Source organism: Aegilops tauschii, chromosome 5, assembly GCF_002575655.3.
Source record: "Aegilops tauschii subsp. strangulata cultivar AL8/78 chromosome 5, Aet v6.0, whole genome shotgun sequence".
NCBI classification, from domain to species: domain Eukaryota; kingdom Viridiplantae; phylum Streptophyta; class Magnoliopsida; order Poales; family Poaceae; genus Aegilops; species Aegilops tauschii.
In genome coordinates this window covers 560,479,248-560,491,216 of record NC_053039.3, presented here as the reverse complement: position 1 = coordinate 560,491,216, position 11,969 = coordinate 560,479,248, and positions in this window count along the sequence as shown.

The following is an 11,969-nucleotide window of genomic DNA, read 5'->3' as shown; positions in this document are numbered from 1 at the left end:
AAGTATGCAAAAGATGCACGGATGTCGTAATAGTAAAAAATCTTACCAGGGTATCTCCATGGTAGTTACCGTAGTTCAACACGTGCACTAGTGGCACGTATTGACCATAATGTTGAGGAGTTTTATTGTAGATATTGTAATTCTCAAGATCAGTACAAAATCCGACCAGATGATTTTTCTCCTGATAAGTTAACTCGGAGCCATCGGTGTAGTGGGTTTTGTCTACCATTTTCCGCACATTTTTTGAAAAATCAAAATAAGCTGTCAATGGAAATAAGTTGTCAACTATTTTGAAATAAACAATATAGATTAGTTAATAATTAACTATGTTTGAGAAACTCACATAGCGGTAGAACTGGAGGCGTATCAACAAGGACCCAAATGTCCATATTGTCTTGGTCGATGCCAAGATCACCAAGATCCGTGGTGACAAGCATACCCTCATCAAAACCATACATCTTGCAAAATTCTTCTCAGTTTTTGCAACCAAAATGGGTTACGCTCTCAGCATTATACAGATTTACTTCAAAATCCACATCATGATGTGTCCTTAGGTGAATTTTCTTCGTTTCAAAATTTTCATGATCTTCAAAATCCATCATCTCCAAGACATAGCGTCTTGCATGGCATGGGATAAACTATACTCGAATTGTAAAAGATGAAATTACACGTTGAAATAGTTGAAGTCATGCTTAATTATGAAAAAACACTTGTCGTTGTTGCGTACCGTTTCAACTTCGAAGGTCTCCTCGAGCTTAATGCTGAAGCGCCGATCATCGTCCCGGTGAGGCCTGTCGCACAGACCTCGACCGTCGTGGCACCAGTCGCACTCCCCCGGGAGACTTTCGTCGTCCGATGACGACATTTCCTATGTTCATAATTCAAAACTACATCATCTCTGTTGGGTCCAATAAGATAATCCACAATGTGGTGAAAACACGCCCATCCAAATAGAATATGTGGTATGGGCTTTTTTAGTAGGTCATCCTACCAGATTAGGCTTTATCGATGACGAGCAACTGACATTAGTAATAACTATGAGTAGATATCACACTTCTATATGAATAACACAAGAGGCAGTTGATCCTACTTAATTAAGTACTAAGATACCCCGGCCCATGCATTAGTCGGAAATGCCCCATATGTCCTATTTTTAGCAAAGTCATGCTAAAATTCACGGAAAATTTCAGCATGACCTTTGCTGAAAATAGGACATATGGAGTACCAGAATTTGCCGGAACGGAAGTTAATCGACATTCCGGCAAACTCAAGGGCCTCTCGGGGTACCTGCAAAATCATCACGACACGATGGTCGGAGACAAAACCCAGCAAACTAGCAATTGATGGATCAACACGTAAAACATGTCCAATAAGAGCATATAATTCAACAACTCCACTGAAAATGAGAGATGAAAGATGCAGGGAGCACAAACAGCTCAGAAAAATCAATCCATCTAGCATTTCAGGTTTTGCTAGAAATACCTTTAACATCAGTATCAGTATGGATTATAGAGTCAACATTAGTATCCATCTAGCCTTTTCATATTTTAAGAACTATAAATAAACCATCCAGTAAGTATAATCAAGGTAATCAACCATTCCCATAAAACAAGACAAGTTTTATTCAGTACTGCTAATATGGTTCGAGATTACTATGAACATGTGGCAAGACTACTTTGATAACAAGGGCCACTAGTTGGCCAGTAGTTGAACTAGCAGCTTGGCCATCACTGACGCCACGCGCTGCTGTGACAGCTCTCAGCAGTAACCTCCATGGCTCCGACAACCGACACAGATAACCTGTCTCAAAGATGAGCCTCAAGACAAGCTTCGCATTCTACTTTATGCTTCATTGAAGTTCAGAGAACTCTCCAAAAGAAAGGTTCAGGTGCCAATTGGTATCATGTTAAAGCCAGCAATGTAAAATGATCTACAACCTTATGTAAAGTGCGAACTCCACAGATTTCTTTTTCACAGCTTTTATATTATTTCTAGAAGCAACACAACAGGGTTAAACACCATAATCTTGAGTTTAATTTTTTCGAGAATTTTAGAGGCCCCACAAATTCAGTTCAGGTATTTTATACCATGTTAAAGACAGTAAAGTACAGAGGTTTAGCCCTGGTCCTTAGATTCAGTTTCCTAATCTTTTTGTTTTCTACAAAGATATTCCCAACCTTCATGATGCTGGTAAGAAAAGAGCTACTCTCTGAATCTTTTATCTATTTATACCTGTAAATTAGCACTCCGAAGCTGGCCTTGACAAATGATCCCACTATGTTGTTTGCTGGAATCTGCAAAATGATCCCACTATGTTGACAAATGATCCCACTATGTTGTTATACTTGAGAACACTGTAACAAAATCAAAACCACAATAAACCGTGGTCAAATACAGAAGAAGGAACAATTTATTTGTGACATAGTTACAAATGATGACAGAATAAAGCAACACCCTGCACTAGCCTGAAAACAAGTGAAGTTTCACCCATATAAGAACAAGTGAATTCAAAACATATAACATTGGAGGGTTAGATTCAATTTAACCTCTTGTACCTCCTGTACATGTGTGAATTAAGGAGTAGCAAGCACATGAACAGCAAAATTCAGAGATGACAGAAAATCAAGGCACAAATTACACAGAACCATGAAGCTAAAATATAACTATTTAAATCAAGGCACCGTTAGAAAAGACAACATAGTTCAGTAAAGTCATGAACATAAATACTGCAGAATTTAGAGACCACTTAGTACTGTAATTCAGTTAGCAACAAGACAGAGAAATTGCACTTAGATTTCAAAGAAAAATATGACTACTCCACACTGTAAATCATCAACATTGACACTGTAATAACTGTATACTCCACACTTTAAATAGACAGAACATTTTTTTGCCACAACTTGAATCTGCAGATTATCACGAGGAGTGGAGCAATTTTGATTTACAAACATAGTTACTCCTACTACTTATCTGCGGTTGCCCAGATCATAATTGCATCATGCTTTCTTATCTGAGACTAATACAAAAAGAGAAGAGCAGTTTTAAACAGAGCAGAAGAAGTACTAGTGCAGGAACGAATGTAAGGTTCTGAAAATCCATCACAGGAGCAAGAAGAAGAACAACAGTTTTACTAGCTTGCATGAACAAGTGGAGCAAATTGCTCAGAGGTGCGGCTGGAGATGCTGTCGGGGCGGCGGGCGCTGGACAAGAAGGAGGAAGGAGGAAGGAGGAGAGGTACCTGGGCGGGCGCGGCCGGTCGCCGGAGGGGTCGGGGTCAGGGTTGGGGTCGGGGTCGGCGGCGGCAGCGGCGTCGAAGGGATGGCTCGAGGGCGTCCGAGCTTGTCCGGGTCCTCGTAGTCGAAGAGGAAGACGGCAGCGGTCCTCCTGGGCGCCTCGGTTGGTCGTGGGGAGGCCGGCGGCCACGTGCTTCGCGGGGCGGCGGAGCGGGGGAGCTGCAGTGGTGGGGGGCCGGGGGGCGCGGGGGCGGCGGGGGTGGAGTCCGGCGGGGGTCGGGGCGGCGGCGTCGTGGGTCAGGTGAGCGCGCGGGTGGACTGGCGAGGGAGAGGGAGGAATTAGCTAAGGGGGAAAACTTACTAATGGGTAGAATGTTTTTTTACATAGCAATGGCGCACCCACGACGGGTGCGCCATTAGTAAAAAAAATTATGTAGCAATGGCGCACCAGCCATAGGTGCGCCATAAGTAATTTTTTTTATTATTAATTTTTGTTGCATCTAATAATTTTTTAGAAAATGAATATGAATATGAAACAGTAACAATTTTTTACAAAAACAGTAATAATTTCTGACGGTGGAGCGGGCCGAAGAGGGTGCGGGGGGTCGGCGGCGGCGGTGGAGCGGGCCGGGGAGGGTGCGAGGGGTCGTCGGCGGCGGTGGAGCGGGCCGGGGAGGGTGCGGTGGGTCGTCGGGGGTGGTGGAGCAGGGGAGCTAGGGTGCGGGGGGTCGTCGGCGGCGGTGGAGCGGGCCGGGGAGGGTGCGGGGGGTCGTCGTCGGCGGTGGAGCGGGCCAGGGAGGGTGCGGTGGGTCGTCGGCGGCGGTGGAGCAGGGGAGCTAGGGTGCGGGGGGTCGTCGGCAGCGGTGGAGCGGGCCGGGGAGGGTGCGGGGGGTCGTCGTCGGCGGTGGAGCGGGCCGGGGAGGGTGCGGTGGGTCGTCGGCGGCGGTGGAGCAGGGGAGCTAGGGTGCAGTGGGTCGTCGGCGGCGGTGGAGTGGGGAAGGGTGCGGGGGGTCGTCGTCGGCGGTGGAGCGGGCCGGGGAGGGTGCGGTGGGTCGTCGGCGGCGGTGGAGCAGGGGAGCTAGGGTGCGGTGGGTCGTCGGCGGCGGTGGAGCGGGGGAGAGGTGCGGTGGGTCGTTGGCGGAGTGGAGCAGGGAAGGGTGCGGTGGGTCGTCGGCGGCGGTGGAGCGGGGGAGGGTGCGGGGGGTCGGCGGCGGCGCCCGGTGGAGCGGGGTAGAGGGTGCGGGGGGTGCTCGGCGGCGAGGGGGACCGGATCTGGCGAGGTGGGATAGCGATCAAGATGGAGGGGGATCGAGATCAAGTGTCCATGAAATATACACTAATGGCGCATCGAGAAACAGTGCGCCATTACTAGTTTAAACTAGTAATAGCGCACTGTTCCTTGGTGCGCCATTAGTAGTTTTGCAAAAAAATAAAAAGTAAAAAAAATATAGTAGTGGTGCACTATGTGGCCTGGTGCGCCATTAGTATGTTTGTAAAAAAATTTGTTACTAATGGCGCACCGTGTGGCTGGTGCGCCATTAGTGTCTTTCACACTAATGGCGCACCAGCACATGGTGCGCCATTAGTGGCCATTCCATCTATAGCCCTTTTCCTAGTAGTGTTATGGTAAGCATTTTGGAGGAAATAAAGCTAAATCTAGGTATTTATGCATTTGGTAGCCAAAACACTAGACAAAACTTACCGTCATCACGGAGGCGAAGGACCGGTCGGGTTTACGCCAGTGCTAGACGGAGAAGGACCGGTCGGGGTCGGGGTTGCGCCAGTGTGAGACAGAGAAGGATCGGTCGATGCTTGTCGGGAGGCATGCTGTGGGCCCTCGGCGCACTCTCCACCGACGACGATGAGCTGGGACCGCCGTGTGCGCGGCCTCCGGCGGGCCCGCCGCTCGCGATGAAGACGTGCCGGGGTTGTGCGCCCTCGGTCCAGTCTCCACCGGTGACGATGAGCCAGGACCGTCGGGTGTGCTTGTCCTCCAGCACACCCGCCACAGACGACGACGACGTGCCTGGGCTGTGCGCCCTCGGTGCACTCTCCACCGGCGACGACGAGCCATGACCGCTCGCGACAACGTGTTGGGGTTGCCCCCCATGCGCAACCCCTGGTGCACACCCTCCAGGCAAGACGACGATGTACCGGGGCCTCCATCTATGCACGGTCTCCAGTGCACCCTCCATCGGCAAGTCCTCCGGCAACACCATCATGCCGGGACTCGGCACCACACGTTGTTTGACTCGGCGCTATCTAGTGCGCCGCCCCCTTCTACCTACAACATCGGCGGAGCCTGGGCGAGGCTCTGCCGGATCACGAGGCCTTACTCGCCCCGTCTCATTGGTCCAAATGAGGCGCCATGGGCTGGTCGGGACTCGGCGGCACGCATTGTTCGACTCGGCGCCATCTAGTGCGCCACCCCTTCTACCTACACTAGTAGAAAAAGGGCCTTTAGTCCCAGTTCATAAGAGCCTTTAGTCCCGGTTCTGGAACCGGGACTAAATGGTCGTTACTAAAGCCTCCCCCTTTAGTCCCGGTTCTTACACGAACCGGGACTAAAGGCCCTCCACGTGGCCGCTGCCTGGAGGTCCACCTTTAGTCCCGGTTGGTAACACCAACCGGTAATAAAGGCAATTTTATGATTCTTTTTTGAATTATTTTTTTGAATTTTTTTTTGATTTTTTTTATTTTCAAATTTCTGAATTATTTTAACCTCTAATCTCTAATCACCCCTCATCACTGCTCAATTTAACCTCTAATCTCTAATCACCCCTCATCATTCCAAATCATCTAACTTCCCGGACGGTCACCCATCCTCTCACTACTCCAGCCTGAGCACGCTTAACTTCCGGGTTCTATTCTCCCAAGTTCCAAGTCTGCACTTGTTGTTTTCCTGACAATAGTAAGATGTCAATCCTATTAACCCTCAGGAATTTAGCTTCAGCATGAAGTCACACATTTCACTGTTTGAGTTTGAAACTATTGTTCTAAAAAACAATAATTATTTAATAACACTAATATTTCTTGAATAAGTAGTTTGACCATAGTTTGACCACAGTTTGACCACAGTTTGACCAGATTTGACCAAAATTCAAAAATGAAATAATTATTTAGTAACACTAATATTTCCTGAATAATTAGTTTGACCATTGTTTGACCACAGTTTGACCAGATTTGACGAAAATTCAAAAAACTGAAATAATTATTTAGTAACACTAATATTCTTGAATAATTATTTAGTAACACTAATACTTCTTGAATAAGTAGTTTGACCATAGTTTGACCAGATTTAACAAAAATTAAAAAAAAACAGAAATTTGAGCATAACTTTTTTTCCTTTTAGAATTTGAGGATTCTAAAAATTTGCAAACTGGCCGTAGGCGTTCAAAATCGGATGCGGATTTTCATGCTAAACATTTTGATATATTATACGTTTTTTTCTGACATCGTATGCAAAAGTTATAGCCGTTTTACATTTTCCCTACACATTTTGCAAAACATGTCCAAATTTAAGTTTTTAAATTTTCCTAACTAGTACATGTAGTAACATAACTACATCTGGAAGGATTTTAATTTTTGAAGTTTTTATCATTTTCTTTTGCTTTTTACAAAACTAAAAAGGCGATCAGGGGGGTAGAGTTTGAAAATGGGACCTTTAGTACCGGTTCGTGCCATGAACCGGTACTAATGCCTCAAACCCCATTAGTACCGGTTGGTGGCTCGAACCGGGACTAAAGGTATAACCTTTAGGTCCGGTTGGTGCCACGAACCGGGACTAAAGGTCCCATTTGAACCGGGACTAATGCCTGTACGGTGCCCTAGCCCCTCGAACCGGGACTAACGCTCACATTAGTCCCGGTTCGTAATGCAACCGGGATTAATGCTCTTTTCTGGCCGAACCAAAGCCCTGTTTTCTACTAGTGCTAGACCATCAGCGACGCCTGGGCGAGGCTCCGCCATATTGCAAGGGCTCCTTTGCCGTTGTCTCGCAGGTTCATGGAGGCGCCATGGGCTGGCCGGGACTCGGCAATAACTTCAGCTCGACGCGGCGGCGGCGGCGGCGCCGCGGCGCTCGATGAGTCACTACGACTTGTCACGACTATGGAGGCGGCGCGGCTCTCGACGAGTCACGATGACTCGTCATAACTATGATGGCGGAGACATCATCCGGGTTGGGCCGGGACACGCTTAGGCGCATCTCGGGGCCTCCCTCTTCGACGGCATGAACACGTGTCACACTTGTCGGGGTCCGGTACCGCACTCCGTGTCGGCGGCTCCCGGTCCGGCACTCCGTGTCCGCGGTATGCGCATTGTCGTGCGGCTCTTGTGCCATCGTCGGCCGTGCCGAGCGGTGCAAGGTGGCGACTTCCTCCGCCATGGGCGGCGGTGTATGCGGTCATCGACGGATGTGTGCACACCATGTGTCGCACGTCCATCCACTCCTTCTTCTCCTTTCGACATCTACTCCCGTGCGGCATACCCCTCGCACTCCCGGCGAATCTACAATGTCATCGATGACGTCCAAGCCAAGCCCAAACATGCATGCTACTTCAAGAAACCACATCAACGCCGCTTAAGGCCGACGAGGCAAGACAGCGTAGGCGGGCGTGGCCGAAGCAAAGGCCGCGTTTTCGATGGCGCGTGTACCACTCAGTACACGGACTCTGCCGCCGCCATACACACACCACCACCATGCATGAGGAACACGAAGCGAAGATCGAAGACGACGACTGCGCATCTTAATCGGAGGTGTCCCGCCGTATGATCCGCGGGAGTATTTAACCGGGAGCTTTCCGAGGCCCCCGGGAACCAGGAGACCATGATCGCTTGATCACTTTGGCCGCGCCAGCAGGCCCCACGCATTTTCTTTTCCTCTTCTTAAATTTGTGTACTTTGTACACTGGCACGCTCGCAACACATTGTACCCAGGGTCAAGGGAGACGCTTATACGAAACCACAATCTTTTTGTATGAGCGAGTTCTTTCCTTTTTCGTGTCAAACACACGCCCGAGCCGAATGCCGCAGACGGACTCCATCAGAGGTACGTCGCGATGCGGCCCGATATAGAGGCGCCACACACCCTCTATGATTCATAGATGAAGTACTGGATCATGAATTCCCTGAGGGGTTTAAGCCCTTCAATATTGAATCATACGACGGCACAACCGATCCCGCAGTATGGATAGAGGGTTTTATTCTCCATATCCACATGGCTCGCGGAGATGATCTCCACGCCATCAAATACCTCCCACTAAAGCTCAAAGGGCCAGCTCGGCACGGGCTTAACAGCCTGCCTGAAAATTCTATCGGCAGCTGGGAGGACTTGGAAGAAGCCTTCCTGGACAACTTCCAAGGTACATATGTCCGGCCACCAGACGCCGACGACTTAAGCCATATAGGTCAACAACCTGGAGAATCAGCCAGGAAGTTTTGGACTAGGTTCCTAACTAAAAAGAACCAAATCGTCAACTGTCCGGATGCCGAAGCCCTAGCGGCCTTTAAACATAGCATCCGTGACGAATGGCTCGCCCGCCACCTCGGCCAAGAAAAGCGAAAATCTATGGCAGCCCTCACGGCACTTATGACCCGCTTTTGCACGGGTGAGGATAGTTGGCTGGCTCGCAGCAAAAATACAGCTAGTGAGGCAGACCCCTCCGAGGTCAAAAGCAGCAGCGGCAGGCCCTGACATAACAGGCATAAACGACGAAACAACAGCGACAACACCGATGACACTGCAGTCAACACCGGATTCAGTGGCTCCAAGTCCGGCCAGCGGAAGAAGCCGTATAAAAGGAACAACCAGGGACCGTCCGGCTTAGACCGCATACTTGATCGTCCGTGCTAGATACATGGCACCCCAGATAAACCAGCCAACCATACCAACAGGGATTGTTGGGTTTTTAAACAGGCCGGCAAGCTAAACGCCGAAAACAAGGAAAAGGGATCACAAAGAAAGGACGATGGCGAAGAGCCCCGGCAACCGAATACAGGGGGACAGAAGAAGTTTCCCCCCCCCCCCAGGTCAAAACGGTGAACATGATATATTCTACACACATCCCCATAAGGGAGCGCAAGCGCGCACTCAGGGACGTCTATGCGGTAGAGCCAGTCGCCCCAAAATTTAATCCGTGGTCATCATGCCCGATCACCTTTGATCGTCGAGATCATCCGACTAGTATTCGTCATGGCGGTTCAGCCGCGCTGGTCCTCGATCCGATCATCGATGGATTCCACCTGACACATGTCCTTATGGACGGCGGTAGCAGCCTCAACCTGCTCTATCAGGATACAGTGCGGAAAATGGGTATTAACCCCTCACGGATCAAGCCCACAAAGACTACCTTTAAAGGAGTCATCCCCGGCATAGAGGCCCGTTGTACGGGCTCAATCACGCTCGAGGTTGTCTTCGGATCTCCGGACAACTTCCGTAGCGAAGAACTCATCTTCAATATCGTCCCCTTCCGCAGCGGCTATCATGCACTGCTCGGACGAACTGCGTTTGCTCGATTCAACGCGGTGCCACATTATGCTTATCTAAAGCTCAAGATGCCCGGTCCACATGGCGTTATAACAGTCAATGGAAATACAGAATGTTCTCTCCGTATAGAAGAACACACCGCCGCCCTAGCAGCAGACGTACAGAGCGGCCTTCTCAAGCAGAACCGGAACCCGGCTGCCGAGCCCCTGGACACCATTAAAAGAGTCTGAACTACGCTGCAGGATGACAGTCCGGCTCGTCATGAGCTCGACTAGCAATCCGGCCTCCGTCCAAGTCCCGACCACATAGTGGCGCTAGTACCACGCGTACATAATTACGCACTCAAAATCCCACGGGCATCGACGGAGGCATAGCTTGTGGTCCATAGTACGGCTCGACCGACCCGGGACTCACACATACTTTCACCTTTTTTCTTCTATTTATTCGTTTCAGGTTCCTTTTCCCGTGGCCCTCATCACCAGTCCTTTCGAAGGATCAACATACAAAGGCGGCAAGCAGCATAGGTGTGTAGGGTAACCTCTATACGTTCTTCTTGACGGTATTTCCACTTATTTCTCAGGACCCGCACGCTGCGCCCCCTACATTCCGGCATGTCAAATAGCCCGGATGCTTATCGCATTATCTGTACAAGATACGCCTTGACGTATTCATCCAGTTATAATGAAAATAGTTTGTGGCCCAGTTTCTGTGGTTTTCGCTTCTTACCGCATTTTATTTTGATTTGCTTATCGACCGCATCCGTCCACTTTGGTACGCTTCATATTCGCCAGGGGCTCACGACCGCCCCATAATATGGCAGCAAAGTCCGAACACTTCTTATAGATAAGTTTGGCACCCCAAATTTAGCATTATATGCATTGGCTCCGAATCATGTCTCTGGTCCATAGTTGAGTTGCCCGGCTCCTGTGCTTGCTACCCTACGTTCCGCTACATCGGCTAGGGTAGTAAAGGGAGAACTACTGCGATTGTGCCCTGGCCTAAACCGGATGAGCACCTCAGTAGAGAAAGCCGAAAACTGACTGTCATGATGCGGCGAGAGCCGGTCAGCTGTTCGGAGGTCACAAATCGTTAGTGATTTTTTTCGCGTTACGCGAAGGATCGGTACTTCCCGATCAGACGCTGACAGCACTCTGGTTCATATACCAGGGGCTGCGCCCATATTTTATTATAAAACTCCTATGTCTAAGTGAGGGCGTTTAAGCCGCATAGTCTGATTGCCTGGTTCGTTGCGCTAAACAACTCCTTCAAGGACCATATAATTGGATAAAGATTGTTTAGATCCCATCCCGAACACCTCCGTACTACCTACGTGAGTGCAGAAGCCAACGACTGGCTAACCCTCAGATTAAATACAACACGGCTGCACAGGAGGAAACAATTAAAACATAGTAAACATTATATTACAAACCGACTTTGTTAAATACAGAGCAAGGACAAAACACGAGCGTATTCATTCGAAAACAACGTCCTGCCCGCACTGCGCTGCTGCAAGTCGAGACCCTTCGAGGACATCCGCAAAATATCGCTCGGGTGTGCGGTGCTCCTTGCCCTCTGGCAGCCCCTTGGCCACCTCGACGACGTTCATCTTTGCCGACCACATCTTGCAGCGGGCGAAGGCCATGCGGGCACCTTCGATACAGATTGATCGCTTCACAATGTCTAGCCAAGGACAGGCCTCCACCACCCGCTTCACGAGGCCAAAGTAACTGTTGGGTATCGCCTCGGCCGGCCACAAACGGATTATCAAATCCTTCATGGCCAGTTCGGCCACCCTGTGCAGCTCGACCAGCTGTTTCAGCTGATCGGTAAAGGGCACCGGATGTTCTGGCAGGGCGTACTGCATCCAGAACAGCTTCTCCAGGAAGCTCCCTTCTTTGGCCCGGAAGAACTCCGCCGCATCGGACACGCTGCATGGTACATCCACAAAAGCCCCTGGGCAACTCCGAATTCGGGTTAGTAAAAGGTACTTTCTCTCTGCATACTTGCTTTGCATGTTAAATGCCTTACCCGCCGCGATCTTCCTGGCCTCCTGGATCTCCTTGAAGGCTTCCCGGGCCTCAGCCTGTGCGGCCTCCGCGCTTTGACGAGCCTTGGCGAGTTCGGTCTTTTGGACCGACGCATCGTGCTCCAAGGCCTCGCACTTCTTCACCGCGTGCTGAAGCTCCTTCTAGACCTCGTCGCCCCGGGCCTTGATCTTCTTACGGGCGGCTTGCTGCTGGACAGCCTTC